We start from the raw sequence: 20,918 nt of genomic DNA, 5'->3' as shown, positions 1-20,918 counted from the left end.
GGCTATTACCTTCAGCAGAAGAAGTGCGCTTTTCTTCTGTGTTCGAAACCAATTAATCCCTTGTTCTTCTTCTGTGGATTCTCCCAGTTCAATTGAGATGTCACTCAAGCATCTCCTCCTTTCTCTCAAATGTACCTGACCCCTGTTCAGACTACTTTGAGCACAGAGAGAGAGAAAGAGGGGGGAGAGAAAGAGAGAGAGAGACAGAGAGAATAGAGTGATGGAACAGAGAGGCAAACAGAATGGAGAGTGATGAAAGGAGGGAGACAGAGAGAGGGAGAGATAAAGGTAGAGACTCTGGTTATTATGACTGTTACACTTTGGCAAGATGAATTGTAAATTATGGTACGCCAAAATTGTGCCAGCATTTGTAATTTAAATTTGAGATAGAGAAAGGGAGGGAAGAGAGAGAGAGCGAGGGAGAGAGAGAGACAGAGAGAATAGTGACAGAAGGAGAGACACAGAGATAGGGAGAGGGAGACAGACAGAACAGACAGTGATGAAAGGAGCAGGAGAGACAAAGAGAGGTTGACGGAGACAGATTGTTCTTATGATTGTTACACTTTGGCAATATGAATTTTAAAGTACGCTATGCCAAAATTATGCCAGCTTTTTGAATATGAGTTTGAAATAGAGAGGGGCAGGGAGCAAGAGAGAGAGAGAGAGAGAGAGAAAGAGACAGAGTGAAAGAGAGAGCCAAGGACACAGAGCGAGACGGAGAGAGTGAAAGGAAGAGAAAAAGCGATAGAGAGAAGCGTGTTTTTGAAAGGGATGGGAGAACGCCCCGCGCTCTGACAGCCGGGGTGTCTGTGTTTGCGCAGCCGGCGCTGAACGGGGGCCTCCGCACTGCACATGCTCAGAGCGCTGAAGAAGACGCAGCGATAACCACCCCGTGCACGTAGCTACGCCCAAAATGTAGCAGCACTGGGTACCGCTGTGCCGGCTGTGATTGAGCTCTGTGACTGCACCTCTCTGGGGAAGGTGGGGGGGGGGGGGGGGGGGGGGGGGGATGGGGATGGGGATGGGGGGGAGGAGGGGGGGCGCTCCCTTTCATCCTCCGTTTGTCAGTCTGCTACCCCAGCCCTTCAGCAGAAAACACAACAGCACAACAGCAAAATGGAGAAACGGGAAAACACCAAAAGAGAGCAGGGCTGCACAGAGCTGCACAGACCTGCACTGAGAGGCACGGGGCTGCACAGAGAGGTGTTGAGCTGCACAGAGCTGGACAGATTGGCACAGAGCTGCACAGTCGTGTGCCAGATGCCAAAAGCTCACAGCCATGGCCCGCAGCCCAAAACCAGATAAAGAGCTTCTCTCACTAGTTCATTAAAATCTGGCCTCCTTCACGCTGAAACCACAACTCTGTTACAATGACAAGGAACTCCAATAACCAGGAGCTCCAGGAATGAGGAGCTTTAATAAGGAGGAACCCTGCTAACAAGACGGCTCGGTAACGAGGAGTCCCAGTAACGAGAAGCCCCAGTAAAGAAGATCCCTGGTAACTAGGAGACCCGGTAACGAAGATCCCTGGTAACTTGGAGCCTCGGTAACGAAGAGCTAGGAGCCCTGGTAACTAGGAGTCCTGGTTATTAGGAGCCCTGGTAACTATGAGCCCCAATATCAAGAAGCCCTGATAACAAGGATCTCTGGTAACTAGGAGCCCCGGTAACAAGCATCCCTGGTAACTAGGAGCTCCTGTAACTAGGAGTCCCGGTAAAGGCGTGCCCTTGCACGTGAGCTACCAGCAGCCACAGGAATGCAGTCCCCCGCAGGAATCCACCCCCTGCTGAGAATCAGGGCAGCTCAGGGCTGTTCCCAGAACAACACTGTCATTCACAGCTTGTCTCCGCGAGCTTCCCGTTGGCTCGGCAACCAACCGCATCCCACCGTTAGGATGAGGGAATCTCTATGGTAACAGCAGACAGATAAGGACGGGTGAAACCCCAGGTAGGGTTTTCACTGGAGACGAAGGCTATTCAGAAGCTGTGTGGAAAACGGCTTGGGTCAGGAAGCAGTTAAACACGCGCAGCTCTAGCCAATTCCCCCAGGCGCTCTGATCCAGGCTTTCCCACAATTTTCTCCACTGCCTGTGTTCAGGTCCAGCTCCGGTTAAGCGGTTAAAAGGCGTTTTATGATACAACCACTGGGCTTGCAGGATGAGAGAACGGCTTCTACATTTCTGACAGCCCACCCTACAGCCAACGGCCCTTTTGAAATCTGCATGTAATTTTGTTTCATTATAATCTTCTTTTCTATTGGTGGCAGAAGCCATTTACATTTACAAGTCTATTGGTCAACGTGCTGGTTTCACTGGCTGGAGTCAAGTTGGGCGGAGTCAAGCTGGGCGGAGTCAAGCTGGGCAGAGTCAAGTTGGGCGGAGTCAAGTTGGGCGGAGTCGAGCTGGGCGGAGTTGAGCTGGGTGGAGTCAAGCTGGGTGCAGTCAAGGTGAGCAGAGTTGAGCTGCGTGGAGTCAAGTTGGACGGAGTCAAGCTGGGCGGAGTCAAGCTGGGAGGAATCAAGCTGGGTGGAGTCAAGTTGGGCGGAGTCAAGCTGGGTAGAGTCAAGCTGGATGGAGTTAAGCTGGGCGGAGTCAAGTTGGGCGAAGTTGAGCTGGGCGGAGTCAAGTAGGGCGGAGTAAAGCCGGGTAGTGTCAAGTTGGGCAGAGTCGAGCTGGGCGGAGTTGAGCTGGGCGGAGTTGAGCTGCGCATGTGTGGAATGTGCACCCTGCACTATGAACACATACCCTTCTGATCCTACAGCAGACTCCCCCAAAGGAGGACCTAACACACACCCCTCTGGTCCTACAGCAAGCTGCCCCAAAGGAGGACCTAACACACTCCCCTCTGATCCTACAGCAAGCTCCCCCAAAGGAGGACCTAACACCTAACACACACCCCTCTGATCCTACAGCAAGCTGCCCCCAAATGAGGACCTAACACACACCCCTCTGATCCTACAGCAAGCTCCCCCAAAGGAGGACCTAACACACACCCCTCTGATCCTACAGCAAGCTACCCCCAAAGGAGGACCTAACACACACCCCTCTGATCCTACAGCAAGCTACCCCCAAAGGAGGACCTAACACACACCCCTCTGATCCTACAGCAAGCTCCCCCAAAGGAGGACCTAACACACACCCCTCTGATCCTACAGCAAGCTACCCCCAAAGGAGGACCTAACACACACCCCTCTGATCCTACAGCAAGCTACCCCCAAAGGAGGACCTAACACACACCCCTCTGATCCTACAGCAAGCTGCCCCAATAGGAGTCGGCTGGCTCCGTGCCTGATAGAATACGTCGTTTTAATTTTGGTGTTTCTCGTTTGCGGAGCGCGGGTTCGCTTAGCGAGCCGCGGCCCGAGGGGGCGGGAATTCGCACGCGGCCTCTCCGCGGGCTACGGCTAGACCGCGTTCAGATAACGTCCTTTCGGAATGGCGCCGAACGCCGTTTCTGTCACGAACCGGCCGGCGGGGGGGTTTGCTTTCGTCTGATGGGACCGTCGTGCGGGAAGCGGGGGGGGGATCCGCGCGCCGCTCGAAAGTCCGCCAGAATCTACAGAGGGCCGACGGCGGTTTCCGTTTTCGTAGGTTTCGGGTTTTGAATACCTCGGCGACGCTTGGCCGGTCGCGCTTGGGGTGGACGAACGTTTTTTGTTTTTGTCTTTTGAATGCGAGGAGCAGCGTGTGCTATTGTGCTGCTGCAGAGAGGGGACTCCAATGGGTCGAGCAACACGGGAGAAAAGGATTTCCCTCTTGGCACGGGAGGAGGTGCAGGGAAGTGGAAAACTGCCTTTGTCTCGCTCTCTCAGACAGACCACCCCCCCCCCTCGCCCCCCCCCTTCCAGCCACGCACGAAGCAGAGGCTTTGAATCGGAGATGGAGTCACAGTGACAGGTCTCGAAGCCTCAACAGCTGCGCTGGAACCGGGAACAACGAGCCGGGCCAAACCTGACACAGGGATGCACCAATCAGAGATGAGAGAGGCTGCCACATCACTGCAGAGCACCAATCAGAGATGAGAGAGGCCGCCACATCACTGCAGGGCACCAATCAGAGATGAGAGCGGCTGCCACGTCACTGCAGGGCACCAATCAGAGATGAGAGAGACTGCCACATCACTGCAGAGCACCAATCAGAGATGAGAGAGGCTGCCACATTACTGCAGGGCACCAATCAGAGATGAGAGCGGCCGCCACATCACTGCAGAGCACCAATCAGAGATGAGAGAGGCTGCCACAATCACTGCAGAGCACCAATCAGAGATGAGAGAGGCCGCCACATCACTGCAGAGCACCAATCAGAGATGAGAGAGGCTGCCACATCACTGCAGAGCACCAATCAGAGATGAGAGAGGCTGCCACATCACTGCAGGGCACCAATCAGAGATAAGAGAGGCTGCCACATCACTGCAGAGCACCAATCAGAGATGAGAGCGGCTGCCACATCACTGCAGAGCACCAATCAGAGATGAGAGAGGCCGCCACATCACTGCAGGGCACCAATCAGAGATGAGAGAGGCTGCCACATCACTGCAGAGCACCAATCAGAGATGAGAGCGGCCGCATCATCACTGCAGAGCACCAATCAGAGATGAGAATGGCTGCCACATCACTGCAGGGCACCAATCAGAGATAAGAGCGGCCGCCACGTCACTGCAGGGCACCAATCAGAGATGAGAGAGGCTGCCACATCACTGCAGAGCACCAACCAGAGATCAGAGTTCATACTCTCAAACCCAAGCGTAAGGATTCCCTCTCTCTTTCACACTGTGACACAATCACAGTAATGACATACTTATCATCATTATGCTCTTTGGTCCATATGGTTGCCTGGCAATGAGCACACATGAAAGGGCGGCGTGCCGGTTCCCTTGAGGAGGCCGTGGGGGGGAGGGGGGGGGGTTGCCGCTGTAGCGCCGTCAGGGGCCATCGGCTCCGTGGCCCCCAGAGGCCCTGCTCTTGGCTCGTTTCTCCCTGAGACTCGGTCATGGCTTTGATACCACACTGCAGAAGCAGCCTTTTCAGCTCGAGGCCTTCCCTACAGTTCCCCCCCTGTGATGTTATCCCTTTCCGTTCCTATCGACGACTCAACGGGGGTTAAATTTGGGGCTAGGCCGTACTTGAATCTGACGGACGCTGTCACGAAATACGATGTCAGTCCTGCCGTTTTTTTTATATGCTCAGTCTGTTTATTCCCCTGGTCAGTTCACTCTGTCCATTAAAGATGGAAAACAATGGATTTCAGTAGCTGTAGTTGGGGTAAGTACTGTTATGGATCATGGACCAGGGGTGGTTGAGACATGAATGTGTCACAAACTAACAGTAAATGCTTTCAACCAATTACTCAGGCCGGACCTTATATTGTTTGTTCGGGACCACAAACCAGGCCTGTACAAATTATTTGTGAACTGGACAGTCCGGTTGAAGACCAGGCATCTAGGAACCTTACTCACTACCAGTCTCAGAGAACAGAGCACACTTGTTATGTCAAAATGTGCATTGGTTGAGACTACTAGCTAAATTTACTAAGCAAGCTAGTTTGTTTTGAGAGCCAGTGGTTAACTGATTTAATGTGAAATCAGTTTAGCCTCGATAATGTTAAGCCACCAGTATGTTGCCAGTTAGCTAGTTTGCACGTTTTAAAACAGCAGAGCGAGCAGTCAATTGTCCCATTACTTTTGCTACCCTAAAATGGGGAAACTATGTATGAGAAGGGCTGTAATTCCTACGCAGATTACCAGATATGGATGTAGACACCCTCTAATTAAAGCTGACAGTCTGCATTGTAACCTTGTGTTCAGGGCTTTATTTCAAATCCAGTGTGCTGGAGTAGATATCCAAAAAGAAATTGTCACTGCTCCAATACTTTTTTTTGCATTTAACTGTATAAGTGATGCATTAGTCCGTTTAATTTGTCTTGTTTATTCACATGCACAAGGTTCAACAAGGTTTTCCAGCATTTTGGATCGCTACATATTTTAGAGATTCTAAACTGCTGAGCTCATCGTACCAACTCGTTTATGTCAGGGCACCAAGACAGATGGTTCTGTGGTGGCACCGTTTTTTTTTTTTACGTTTAATTTCTCATCCACCCAAGCCTCCTCTGCATCCCCAGGGCACATTGCTCCGTATTGAGGTGCCCCCCCATCTCCAGTTTAACCCTAGAGCACCGGCGGTTACTCCCCCCCCCCCCCCCCAGTTATGAAACCTCTGGAGCCGGCGGGGCAGCGCAGCGGTTAGGGAACGGGACCCGAGGCTCCGGTAACGCCGTTCCGGTTCTCAGCCGGGCCGCACCGCCGCTGTGCCCCCGACCCGGCCGGGCCCTTAAAGGGGAACTACACTTTAAAACACACATGGGCTTATTTTATTAATTTAATTTTCTTCTAATGAATGTGTCGACCTTCGTTTTTCGATTAGCTATTTCGTTTTGTTAATATTTTTTATGTTTCGTTAATATGTTTTGTTGCTTACCTTTACAAATTCAGGAAGTAGACCTAGGCAGCATATTCACTGCGCGACTTCAACGCTATGCTTTTATTCGAGGAAGAAAAAACCGGAAACCGTACTACTATGTGGATCTGCGCGGAAAAAAAATTGATCCCTGTTCCTAACGTTAGACATTTAAAAAACAAAATAACTAATCGAAAAATGAAGGTCGACACATTCATTACAAGGACAATATAAACAAAATAAACCCATGCGTGTTGGAAAGTGCAATTTCCCTTTAACCTTAATTGCTCCGGTAAATATCCGTCTGAACGACGGGGCTGTATAGAGGAAATGCAATCCGCGTGAGTCACACACGCGGCGTAAGTGTCGGCTCAGTGCAAACTCGGCGTCGAGTCCAGAGCGAGAGAACGACCCTCCAGGAAGTTCCCGCGGCGTTCCGTGCGCCGGATAGGCTCCCAGAGCGTCTCACTGCTCGAGGATGTTTTCGTTAAGCCAATAAAAACACTCTTTTTTAAAGTTAAATTAAAATGACCCTTATTTGTAATATCCGCTTTCGAAAGAGCGCTACGTGTACCCGTACCTAAGTTTAAAACCCCTCTTCCGGAGAGCGGCTGTTGGGCCGATACGCCTGTGCACCCATGTGGTGTCCCCCCCCCCCCCCCCTCGCCCCCCCCCGCCCCCGGCCACCTCTTAAGCACTCTCTTCTCTCACGATGTCTTCCTGCGTGAAATGTCTCAGCATCAGTGGCAGAAAGCAGTCACACTTGCACACGCTGGCATAAAATAATATCATTGATAAGACACTGCAGAATATAATGTAATAATGTCATAAATATAATGATGCAATATATTGTAAATATGTGGACTTTTCACACAGCTAAGATGTAATGATATACAGTATATCACAACAATGGCTTTTAAATAAATCCATGTGTGTGTGTGTGTGTATATTTATAAACATACTGCAATATCTGAAGGAGGTTATAATTTGTATATCTGCCCATATATTATGAAACACAGCAGTATACCTTCTGAAATTGAAAATAATTCTTATTTCAAAATATTGCAGAACATTCAAATTCCATAAGTGCTGTATTCAAATAATATCCTCAGTAATTTCTCTATGTACAAATTAGGCAGGGGTACCTTTCAATGATTTAAATGTTAAATGTTAGATTATTACTGCCCCAAGCTCAAAGCTGGGCATAGAGAGAGAAAATCAATCACCTACTATCCACAGTTTTAATGCTCATTTCTCCTTCCCTAGGTGGGAACACATATCCATATTGTAAACAAGTTAAAAAAGGAAAGGAAAAAAAAAACTCTCAGCTTCAGGTCCTTGTCGTTGAATAAGAAGTTTGTCCATTTAAAGCCCTTGGTCAGGGGTAACTGATTTTATGCAGTCTTGTTTATAATGGAAAGGACACCAACTAATTTAATTAGCATTTCTGCTATTAATAGAAACAATTTGGTTCTAATTACACGGAATAAATTCATGATAATGACTCAGAATACAGTCAAAAAAGCCCACTTTGAATTTGAGTAATGTCACGGCTCTGAATAATCGGAAAATTTAATTAGATTGAACGTCAATTTCAAGCATCTGTGATGATGAATCACAACAGGGTCAAAAGATAGGAAATTTTGTGTTTAACTGAACATCATTTAATTATATTTTAATACAAAGCCAGAAGCCTGGAGTGGACCCTTTACTGGAGGATTTATGAAAATCAAGAACAGATTTCTGACTCTTGCCATATGGATGCTAAATAACTGAGGAGGTTAAAATGCAGAAAAAATATGATGTGGATGAGCGGCGGAAATGTGAAGTTGCGCACGTCTCCACTTGGCATCATATTCAAGGGCTGTCACAACATCGAGAGTACACAGAGACTGTGATTTACAAACTCAGACTTTACTCAGACTTTACTCCTGACATTACTCAGACGTTGCTCTTGACATTACCCAGACGTTACTCCTGACATCACTCAGACGTTACTCTTGACATTACCCACATGTTACCCTTGACATTCTTCGGACGGTACTCTTGACATTACTCAGACGGTACTCTTGACATTACCCAGACGTTACTCTTGACATTACTCAGAGGTTACTATTGACATTACCCAGACGTTACTCTTGACATTACTCAGAGGTTACTATTGACATTACCCAGACATTACTCTTGGCATTACTCAGACGTTACGCTTGACATTACTCAGACGTTACTCATTACATTACTCGGACCTTACTCAGACTTTACTCTGACTTAACCCGGACCTTACTAAGACTTTACTCTGGCTTTACTGCGGGGATTGTGTCCAAGGACAATGCAGCAGGGCTTCGCCAGGTCGTGTCTCTGACTCAGGCACATGCAAATGCTCAGTACTACATTTCCAGGTGTTATCATCAATCAGTAATCAAGGAATGGTAATATTCTATGTATTACGGCATAATTCACAGTGGCAGTACCACAGAGCAGTGTAGACAGAAAGACAGGATTGAGAAAGCCTGCAGACACTTTCAGTCAATTGATCATTTTAAAAAATGACAAGAAAGTTCAACTATTCTGGAGATGCAAACAGCGAGCTCCAGAGATCGGGTCAGTCTCATTACGGCTCAGGCAATTTTCGGGAAATGAATCAGTTCACCGATTTAAAAGTCCTCACGGAACATCATGGACATTTTTTCCATTCACAAATCAAATGTCCATTAACTTCTCGATTTCAAGGCATTTATATGAAACTCTGCTAAAAGCTGCTGCTTTTGCAGCGGAATATGATAATACGAAGGAGAGGATCTCTTTTTTTTTGGAAAATATAGATCTTCCAGGAACTCAAAACTCATAGCCTGAATCCGGTCGGCCTTTCTCTGATGGCTGACACCACAGGTCAGTTTGGTCAGCACCATGGCCTTCACCTGGTCTAATGTTGGCCTACTGGCAGTTTTGTACAAAACATCCTAGCAACTGCCTTTTGGCAATTTAAAATCCTACAAAAAGATAATAACATTCAGCATTCTGCGTCCATGTGTTTATATGGCTTCTTGAGAACAATAAATAAATATTTATTCACAACAGAAACAAGTATACAAAGCAGATGACTGTCCTAGCTAGTCTTTGGTACATGTAAAAACAGTCATATTTCCGTCTCCAAAATCTGCCCACAATGCACTTTGTTCTCAACAGACATGATTGTTCCCAAAATATTTTACCGAAAGACAACGTAAACGGACAGCTGAATCATGGGATTTTGTCCTGTGGTGGATTTACTCTGGTCTTAAAGGCCTCACTATTTCCTGCTAAGTATTTTTTTGCTATTAAATGAATGGGTAGTTGTTCCAATGATTCTGTTGTGAAAAACCATCTACCCACCTAGAAAACAGTATTTAATTAATTTGGCACAGCCATATTTGCATAATGACTGTAATGATCTCATTGCCAAAATGTTAAGGTTAACTGTTCACCCCGTTTGGAACATCTTTAATCGTCTTTCTTTCGACACTCGAAATAGGCACGAAATCTTTCATAACGAGGCAGTTTAAGACTCTTGTGCCCCTGTAATGACAAGCCCTGCGGGATGTTTAGGCCCCATTTAAGGAATCGCTCGCCACAACGATTATATTTCTAGCCATAAAAAAAAAAAAAAAACAGATGTTTGATTTTGAAGATTATAAATCACAACCATCACCGACGCGGATCGCTGTGAAATAAGGTCCAACGCCCACAGAACGCCACTGTTTCGACCGCATAGCAACCGAAGACTAAAATAATTTGTTCTGATACAAACGAGAGAGGCGGGGTCAACAGGAGTCGCACGGCAGATGCTGGGAAATGAGTCATGTCTGAGACTTAGCAGGCCAGACTAAATTTAAGATGAAGTGCCACACTGACCTTCTCAGCAGGAACATCACAGCACATTTAGAGTATGCAGAATGTGCGGGATAGACAATTCGTAAACAAGCAAATGGTAAACAGACTGCCCCCCAACCAACGATGCAGCGTCGCCACCTCTGATTTCATCGGGTGGGGGACAACTACTGGAGGTGGCACAAATAAAGTTTTTTAAAAATTGCAGTGAGTGAAGTAACAATCATCACTCAGTAAAACGGATGCATATCCTGTCAAACGTTTAGCTAGCTGCGGTTGTAAGTAGCGAACATAAAAGAGTATCCCTTTAGAATCCAGACGACTTCTAGAACACTTCTGTGAAATCCCAGTAGCCTAATTTTCAGAAAAAGTAGGAATTCTACCAATATTTTACTAAAATAAAAATAACTAAAGAACAAAGCAAGTCATATTTATTTTAGAGTAGTAAATGCTCTTCAACATTATGAGTTCATAGATTTTACACTTAAAAATGTCAATTTACAATGCAGCAGAATGTTGTAATAATAATAATAATAATAATAATAATAATATTATTATTATTATTATTATTATTATTATTAATAGTAATGTAATATGGAGACAATGGTCTATGTGTCACAATAACATACTTTTATTTAAATTTCAGGCGATGAGCAGGAGTTCAGACATTGTTCCTGTGAGAAGTGACATGTAGGGCTAACATCAGCAAGCTATCTGGAGCAGAAAGCTGCAAAGATACAGTAACTGACAAGTCGACCTGTGGCATTTAAAACCCAGCTAGCTAGTTAGTCAGCACCGAATTTTACAAATTTATAAATGTTGTGGCTATAAACAACGTAGTTAACGTGCCAATATTCAAGACCAAGACTGCTTGCTAACAATCGAGAAATTGAGGAAAAACAATTGAGAAATCGAAAATCAATTGAGAAAAAATATTTACGATTATGTTTTTACTCAACTGATTGTTAGCTACCATATAGTTAAAGCAAAGTGGCTTTGGTTAGTCACATAGCTAGCAATCAAGCATAGTTCGTCATAATGTGCTTGGTTAACTAGCAATCACATTATTTACACTCCAGAGCATTATATTTAGCTCACACAACCATCCCCTGTAGTTTCTCTGGATTCTAAATCAGACCTTCCGAAGGCAAACAGTGTTTGCCACTGCACTGGCATTACTGATCACACTGACAGCCTAATATTCCAGAAAGGTCCAATGACAACGCATAGTTCCTGCCAGCTAATTGTTGCCTGGACTGTGGACTAAAGTCTACGTGGATACATGAATTTATATGATAGAAGTAACTGTTTTGATTGGCTGGAAAAGTGCAGGTGTGCTTGTGGCCATCATCAGTCATAACATACGAGAGGGGGTGCTGTGTTCACTTCTAAGTTACAATGGGTTCGCCACCACCTTGTGGCGGGCACATGATACTACAGTGTGACAAACAAAACAAACGAAGGAAATTATGGAGACCGATCCATAGACACCCCCCCCCCACACACACACACACACACACACACACACCCCTTCCCGTTACCCGTTTTATCATGTGGGGTGATAATTGTAGTCTATACATGCCAGGTTTTCAATATTCACTACAGCGGGGTTATTAAATGGCATTTAACATTCATATTTTGGTAATACCTCTCCGGATACAGTGTAACCATGGAAACAACCAGCCAAACCATTCGAGTCTGTAAAATGGTCCTTTCTGACACTTAACGAGCACTTTCAAAATGGGTGTATATTACCTTTCTACTGTTTTGGCTTTGTTCCAAGGCTTTTAATCTACACAGGAAAACAATTAATTACATTTTTGGGCAGCTTCCTGTTTGTCAAACAGCCGGCAATGGGTAGGTAAACCGGGCCCTGAACTTCTATAGATGCTTCTGGATTCTGTTTCATCTGAACCCTTAATTATGTAATCTGGCTCTTAATTAGTCTGAATACATACCGCTGACCATGTGACTTTAGCGCTGACTGCCAACGCTTTTTCATTGCTTAGAAAGAGAACAGACCGTCTCTGCTCCTTCAGTGATTCACTAAAATTCAATTTCTTTAAATGCTGTATCAAATTTATTTACAGGTTGCACATGAAAACGGCGATATATTTATTAACCTGGGTCACATTTGAACGTGTGTTGTGGCCCCCTGAGCAGCATGCTGCTACCACACACCAGGCAGTACAAATGATAAAAAATGCTATTTTAATAACTGTTTCAGGATCACTGAACTGGCAGTAGCCGATCCTGTACAATGTGACACAAAGCTGCTTGTATTCATAAGACTACCAAACTGTGCCATAACAGCAAGATCCATTTCATAAGGGGTATTAAAAAGTAACACATTTACATATTTTCAAAAAGGGCTGTTTTTGTTTTCAGTAAAACTAACCCTGTAAGGCTTGCAATTCCATGAACACTTTTAAAAATGCACTTTCATGTGAGAGAAAAAGGCCTATAAAAAGAACAGTTGTGAGTTATATGGGGATGAAGTAATGTTTATATTGCCTGATTTCCATACTTAGTGTGATTCCAAAGGCAAATAATGTTTATTACAACGGCATTTTTTTTCATTAAAACCAATTATTTATATCCAATATAGGCCTACTGACAGTACTTCGCAAAACTAAATATTATTCAAAAGCAATATAAGATCTTCTTATAATCTGTATAATTTGCATTTTGCTGTCACCAGACCCAACACAATACCTAAATCAATGAGTTGGTTTCGACTGCCGATTGCTACTGTATTATGAATTCAATTTCCGCGACTAAAAATGACAGAAACGCTATAGTAGATGCCTTGCATTTTACATGAAACGAACGGCAACTGGCCGATATTACACCTGGTTAATAAACAGAAAAGCTGTCCACAAGCGTCGTGTTGATAGCTTTCAGCTGTTCCGAAAACAGCAAACATTCCCCTTAAAACCGCTCTTATCGACAAAGAAAAGTTTAAACTGGCTGAAAGCGTTTCGAAATGCAGTAGAACCTCACTCTTACGCCGGGCACCCACCGCACGCGTCGCGTATGCGTCGCGTAAACAGCAGGGCGAAGCAGCACGGCGCGACGCGTAGGGTGTCTCCACTGGTTCCGTTTGTGTCGCGCAAAGGCTTGCGTAAAAGCTATATATTCCTAGTAGCTCTCGCAGTCTGCAGTGGGCTTTTACGTCGTGTATTTCACGTTTGTTCACGACTGTTGATTATGGGTTAAGTGAATACTTTGGTGAGAGACCTTTTTCAGTTTGTTAATTTGGTAATATTTCGTTAACTCGTAAATAGCCTACGTGAGAAAGTAAACGCTTTCAAGAAGTACCATAAACTTAAATCGCAACGTAGCCTGCATAACAATCAATCTCAAACTGTATTAATTTATTTGCTTGGTTAACAAGCGTGCCAATTTCATGAAGAATATGTAATGATCATAATAATAATAAATAATCCGTAATCAACCATTGGGAATTCCCGTGTTGTCTTGCCATTCACGTCAAAACATTTATAGGATCAGATTTAGTAAAATCAGCTAATCATGAAAAAGTCAGTAACAGTTTTAATCTTGAAGGGATATGAACACCACAACGCCATGAACACCGGAAGCTTTGAAGTACAAGTGCAATAAAGGCTTGCTTACAACTTCATTTATAAAATAGGTGCATTTTCATCGGCAAGACCACTAAATAATCTGATTTTTTTTAAGCTCTGTGGATTATCTGATTTTTATTAACAAGCCCTTTTTGAAAGCACGGCGAACGAAGACATCGGAGAAGTCAAATAGTTTTTAACCAACCATTGCTCAGCCTATCTTCCAATACTCGAGCTAACAAACCGCTGCTCGGTGCATTCCCTTTTACGTCACTCAATAGCCTACGTCTTTCTGTGGTGTATTTTCAAATTTACCCCACCCCCTCCGCAAAATAAGACAGCGAAACTAAGTTTGCCTTTCCCCCAGGTTCCAGTTATTTATTTATTTTTACAAAACGAAAAGGCTTGTATTTTTTTTAGCTGCTTAAAAAATATCTGGGAGGTAACTAGGGACACACCCCCAGTAATATAAGAATGAAATATAAATCAGAGCATGTATACCTAGCATTTTAGAGCATATTTCTGTGTATAAACAGGCCAACGTGACGCGCGACAAGCCGAAAAAATAGAACAGAAGCGAAAAACTACGCTTCAGTTCGCTTGTGTCGCGCGAGCTTCGCAGCCGGTACGCGACGCGTTCGCATCTGGTGGAGACGACGTCGCCCGCTGCCGTTGTAATAGCAGTACTTCAACTACGCTTCAGTTACGCGCGTAATACGCGCGTAGTGCGCTCGCGGCCGATACGCGTGCGGTGGGTGCCCGGCTTTAATCACTAGACAGGAGCCCGTTCACTTACGTTAGGTAGCCCTTCGAAATGCGTTTGACTTGAACTGATTTCGTGGAATTGCAATGAATGATGAACACGCAAGTAGCAACTCGGGTGGACTACGTTTTAAGAAAAACGGCGGAAATCGAATTGAAGAATATTAATTATAGCCTAAATTCTACGGAAATTCGCATCCGAATAATATAACAAATCACACGAGATTGCTGACAGTCTCACAAAGAGCAAATGATAAAAAGTGAAAGTCTAGTGTCAGAATATGTGAAAAATGCGCCTAGCCTACTTTTACCAAGAAACACCCCTTCTTAGTAATTGTATTCAACATTCATCATTTTCAAACGTATATTATTATCATGTATTCACGTCGCTCATCTACTTCTGTCGACAGAATTAGTCATCCAGGGCTTTCACAAACGAAACGCTTCACATGACAAATTAGCCTAGCAGAGATAAGAATGCGCATCAGAAAATCAGTAGGTTTATTGTGTGAACAGACATCTGTCAAAGTATATGCAGAATTAATTCAAAGACGACTGCGTGCACGACAACGGCATTTTCGCAGGTGAAACAGCAACGGGTCTAATTGGTTGGATGCGTTTGACTAATTGTATTAAATTCTACATTAAATATACGTAAAATAAGCAGTCGTCACAATCGTCTGCATAAAACAGAAACGGCTGTAGGCTACTTCAGAAGACATTACTGTTCTTAATTCGACAACTCATTATAAGAAATAAACAGATATCAACAGGTATCCCCAAAATATGGACTGGCATGTAGACTACACAACACAAATTAAATAACAGATTGCAAGTACTCTACCCAATAAACGGGCACCTGTGGCATGTTATGCGTCTCCACGCTGCCAGCACGGAGAAACATAATATTCAGCCTCCAAGCATAAAGTTTGATTTTTTAAAAATGGTAGAATGACGCTCACCTGTGGACTTTACATTCACCGCGTTGAGAAATGCGCGTGCCGTCGCGTGCGTCTCAGCGAGTTGTCTTGCTTCTGCAGAAGTGGTGCGCGCGGAGGTGATGCGAGCTTCGAGCCGCCAGACACACAAGTGCACCGGCAAACGCTCAGTTACTTTACTTCACGAGGGGCAAATCAGTCCTTTTTTCCCCTCAGATGTTTTCTATCTTCACTCTTGCGGTCCCGCCACATGCCATATATGGTCAAGGGAAGCGCGAGGGCCTGGGGCTGTTGCTGAGGGACATCTCATCTCCCCTCAGGCAAACTGACGGCGCAGTCTAGAATCTCGTTTTTTTCCTTAAATCCACCTGTATCTTCTAGTTTATTCTGTCATTATGTCTGCAAGCGTTGCAACCCTTAGGCACTGGCATACAACTTGAATCTGTAGGGGAAAAACCTTGAATGTTACTTGTTTTATATTAGAATGTACTTTTGGTAATTTTAGTTGGCAGTTTTATCTTTTTTCTTTTTTTTTTTACATTTGTACATGTGCATCTGTAAAACTGACTGTAACGTGAATAACAGATGAGCACCCCATCATAGTGGAACTCATGCTGTTCCACTCACACAGCCTACTATACCACTCATATGCTGGAACTCGTATTGCCTAATATACCACTCACATACCATAGCCAAATGTACAGAGCTGGTGCCTTTCTTTTTGTCAGACAGACCTCCTCCTGAACACCACAATAGAGAAAGTCCCTTCCTGTCAAATATGTGTGATGGGTATTGTGGTTACTTTTTCATATTTACTTTAATACATGTAATATAATTTAAAAACCCTTTATAAACCCTGTTTCAGCATGATGGGCCTTGTATAGTTTTCTTTTTGTCCATTCTCTTCTACAAAGGTTATATCTCACAAATTACCCACAAAGACCCAATAAGCTCAGTAATGAAATCATGCATATCACTCTAAACTCCCCCAGTTGAATTTTGTATACCCCTCTACCTCCCCCAGTTAAATTGTGTGTACCTCCCTAACCCTCCCAGTTAAACTGTTTGTACCCCTCTAACTCCCCCAGTTAAAATGTGTGTATCCCCCTAACCCTCCCTGCTAAATCGTGTGTACCCCTCTAACCCCTCCCTGCTAAATCGTGTGTACCCCTCTAACCCTCCCTGCTAAATCGTGTGTACCCCTCTAACCCTCCCTGCTAAATCGTGTGTACCCCTCTAACCCCTCCTCCCTCATAGTGTGACTATGTTGCACTCTGCAGGCCGTACAGCACACTGAGTGAGCCTGTTTAAAATGTAGGCCTGGGACCTCCCATCCATGACACCTGCCAGCCTATGTGACTTGTGGGGACCTGGAAGGTGGTTGGGCACAAGCTGGGGAAACCTGGCTCAGTTATTGCTGTCCCATTATACTCAAAACCAAATCAAACTTTCTGATGGAAATTACCCCTGTCTGAAACTCAGTTTCACTAAAACTGAGTCTTTTAATAAACGGAATAGGCTAAATGAGAACTACGTGAAGTGTAACTGATTTGTGTGTCGCGCCTGTGACTGAAGAAAAAACTTTTTTGAAAAGAAAAATAATGCACTTTGTATTCCTTTATCTCCTTTTTTCATTTTGTCTTTTGTCTAGTTTTGTACATTTTAGCACTTTTTTCATTGTGCCTGTAATATGCCGTGACACATTTTCCCATTAGCCCATGTAGAAAAAACGCTAGAATGTACAAATACAACTGTTGAAATTGATTCAGTTGTGTCCTTTCAACAAAATAATTTTTCAACGTATGGTTTCATTATATTTATGAAATTAAGTCACTGTGGGTGCAGAAATCGATGCTGTACTGCTAGGAAGTAAGCAACTTGGAGTGTACTTCATTTTAAGTCACTCACTGTTGCATAATTCCTAGCATTACAGCATTGATTTCTGCACCCACAGTGACCTAATTTAATGTACTGACCCACGGTGTTCACAGGCGTGTTTGCCCATGGTTCGTTATTGAAAAGTTTGCAGTATACTGCCTGCTTTACTGGAGGGATGCGGCAAGCTATGTCTCAGCACTGCAAAATTCAGGACCTCAGTTCAACATGTACACCGCTTTGCCCGTGCTCATTAATGAAAAACACAATGTGAACATGCCGAATACTCCAGGGTAGGTGGCAAGATGAGAAATCTCCTATTGCCCTCATTTTGCAAAGCATTAGTCTGTGCTCTCGCATTGACCTCCTCCCTGTTTTGAGGGGATACAGAGTTTTGGTCCAGCCGAGAGGGCTTGTTAGAGTTTCCGGATGATTCCACACACACACTCAGATCTAGGACTCCCCTGGCTGGACCTCATAGGGCGGTTTACACTAGGAGAACCAGGCCCTCAGCTTTCACAGATCAGGCTATATCCATCTCAGTGGTCACAGGGTGACTCTAAAACTAGCTTGCTGAAAAACTGGTCAGCAAAACATTTTGCTTACACTAAATCCATAAGGCTGGTGGGACTGGTATATACTTTATTAGTCTTAGTTGAGAATTAATCAAGAATTGGTTCATTAATCTGAGATTTAGTCCAGAGAACAGGTATGTGTAAGTCAGTAATCTTTTATTCATAATAAATCTTTTTTTAAATAATAATAAATCTCCTTTATTTACCAATAAAAAACCTCACTGAGATTAAAAAAAAATCTTTTTCAAAGACAGGTCTGATACAAAACCTGAAGTGCCTTAATGTTTTTTCCAAGTTCAGCAGAGGATCAAGTGATTTCAGTTGGCGGATTGGCCATAGCATCATCTGGATGGAAAGATTTCACATTTGTGTCTCACTGCAGGCTCATCAGGTTACTCAGGTACCTACAGTCTGTGTGTAAGCTCTGCACACGTAAAGCATCCTTCTTTAACTGTCTACGTGAGCTTAACTGTTGGACTGCAGGGGGAGAAGATGCAGCAACTGGCATCATATGTTTCAGAGGAGAGGGTGTGCCTGTCCAGGCTGTTCCAGACGGTGGATGCTCTTCAGCACTGTTCTGTATGGAAAGCGCATTCTCTTCTGCATTGTTCTGGATAGAGAGCACATGCTCTTCTGCACTGTTCCGGATGGAGAGTGTATGCTCATCTGCACCATTCTGTATGGAGAGCGTATGATCTTATGAATTGTTCTGGATAGAGAGCGCATGCTCTTCTGCATTGTTCTGGATGGAGCGTGCATGTTCATCTGCACCATTCTGTATGGAGAGCGTATGCTCTACTGCACTGTTCTGTATGAAGAGCGCATGCTCTACTGCACTGTTCTGTAGGGAGAGCGCATGCCAATCTGCACTGTTCTGGATAGAGAGCGCATGCTCTTCTGCACTGTTCTGTAGGGAGAGCGTATGCTCATGCGCTTCTGTGATTGACAGAGGAGGCTGCAGTAAAAAACCGACGCACACCAATTGGGCACTACATAAACTGAGAAAATTTGAAAAACAGAGCTTGTCCAGCAGCCTGTTAAGATGGGTATACAGCATATTTTCGGCATCTCTCACCAGTCTGTTACATATTCACAAACCGCTGCTCGCTGACCCACTGAAATCGCAGAGGCCTTTTCAGAAATAGCCAGCATCAATTCCATTTGTCAGTTTTGATCAATCACTGCTGGGGCTTCAAAGTCCTGAAATGGTGTCTGGAAGCATGTTCTGTACCGCAGAGTTATTCATAAGACCGCTCCACTATATCATACTGGAATGGGAGCAATATATTTTTATAATGGAATTAATTTTTATAGTGTTTTTTTTTTTCATTTCTGGATTTAAAAGTTAGGGTAAACCACAATAATTAAGCCGCCTATCTTTATTTGATTATTAGCTTCCCTGTTCTGGTAAATTTTAAATCAATTTCTAAAAAAAATAAAAAAGTCTGTTTTGAATCTAAATTGTATGCTTCTCTGAGAAATCAGATAATAGCATTGTAGTGACCCCCACATACATAAACGGGGGGTGCTAATAATGTGTAAAGTGGCCCTGTTGGTCCAACCTGTCACTCATTTATGGGCTGCCAACCACAGGAATGTCCATGATCGATGTAGGGCAGGGGCGTAGGAGTGATTTTCTGGGTTTTACTAAGGAGCACCCAGGGTGCACACTCTCTCCTGCAGATTTAGAGACAGAGCAGTTGGATGTCACATTAGTTTGCTGTTGTTTCCTTATGATACGTTTCGTTTGGCATGGGCTGTAGTCATGCAGTACTCCGTGTGATGAGTCAAGCAATAAATTGATTATTTTTGAGACGCTAAGCAGCTTGTGGACAAGTGTGCCATTCACGTTAAGATCCACCTCCATATGACAGTAATCTTTGAAGTTGCCAAAGTCAATATGTACGACTCCGGCATAAAAATAGGACAAATATCCGAGTTATGCGTCTGCTAATGTGTGCTTTCCGCAGTCTCACTTGTGATTTGTCAGAATTATTATCATACTTGACGGTCTTTTTTTAATAGCCACATGTGGCCACGACACCACCTAGTTAAATAGTGAAAACTCTATTGTCTGTCATATGTCAGCGAATAGGCCCTCCGAGTGTGTGGGAGCTCACATAATAAGAAACGCCCGAATTTAAGAGGTCCTGCGGGATAGTGCATTTGACTCTGGAAAGGTCAGACAGTTGATTTGTTGAAAATGATATCAGGCAGATAAAGATCTTAACACTTACACCGAGACACTGCGTCTCTGGTAGGATCAGACAGATTTTAAAGTTAACTTTTTATGTTCTGAGGGTTGACCATGGCCCAAATCAATATAGACGAGGAGAGCTGGGGTTGAAACACATATAGATACGTACATGATGACTTTTACAAGCATTGGTTCAAGAAAGGGGCTGGTACTGTGATCTTTCAAAGATGTGACAGTTATCCAGAGGGCAGATGCAGATATGTCTCAGCTCACAGTTAATTTTGTCATTTTACCCTGAGCAGTACAGCTACATTCAGTGCAATATATATATATATATATATATATCAGTAAATATATCAGTGTGTCAATCACAGAGATAGGGTGAGCTGTGCATTTCAGCAGAGTCAGTCAGTCACAGAGATAAGGTGAGCAGTGCATTTCAGAAGAGTCAGTCAGTCACAGAAATAGAGTGAGCAGTGCATTTCAGAAGAGTCAGTCAGTCACAGAAATAGAGTGAGCAGTGCATTTCAGAAGAGTCAGTCAGTCACAGAGATAGTGAGCTGTGCATTTCAGCAGTGAGTCATTCAGTCAGATTCTCTTACCTGCTAAATCATTTTGATGTCATTTTCCGCGTCAGAATCAGCTGCATCAGCTGGTTGCCGATTCC

The 20,918-nt window shown here is 44.3% G+C and overlaps 1 protein-coding gene across 2 annotated transcripts in view; it reads right to left on the bottom strand.

Moving 5' to 3' along the window:
- Positions 1 to 15,929, bottom strand: part of baiap3 (BAI1 associated protein 3) — a 64,915-nt gene extending 48,986 nt beyond the window's left edge. Inside the window, exon 1 of one of the 2 annotated variants that reach the window (XM_035396903.1) lies at positions 15,629 to 15,929. The gene's annotated coding sequence lies outside the window, so the exon portion shown is untranslated. Of the gene's footprint in view, positions 1 to 14,700; positions 14,770 to 15,628 lie in introns of those variants that run through there. The other variant, XM_035396904.1, reaches the window with a different exon arrangement.
- Between the last annotated feature and the right edge of the window lie 4,989 nt (positions 15,930 to 20,918).

This window comes from Anguilla anguilla, chromosome 17 (assembly GCF_013347855.1).
Source record: "Anguilla anguilla isolate fAngAng1 chromosome 17, fAngAng1.pri, whole genome shotgun sequence".
Taxonomy (NCBI): Eukaryota; Metazoa; Chordata; class Actinopteri; order Anguilliformes; family Anguillidae; genus Anguilla; species Anguilla anguilla.
This window is presented reverse-complemented; position numbering and strand designations above follow the sequence as displayed.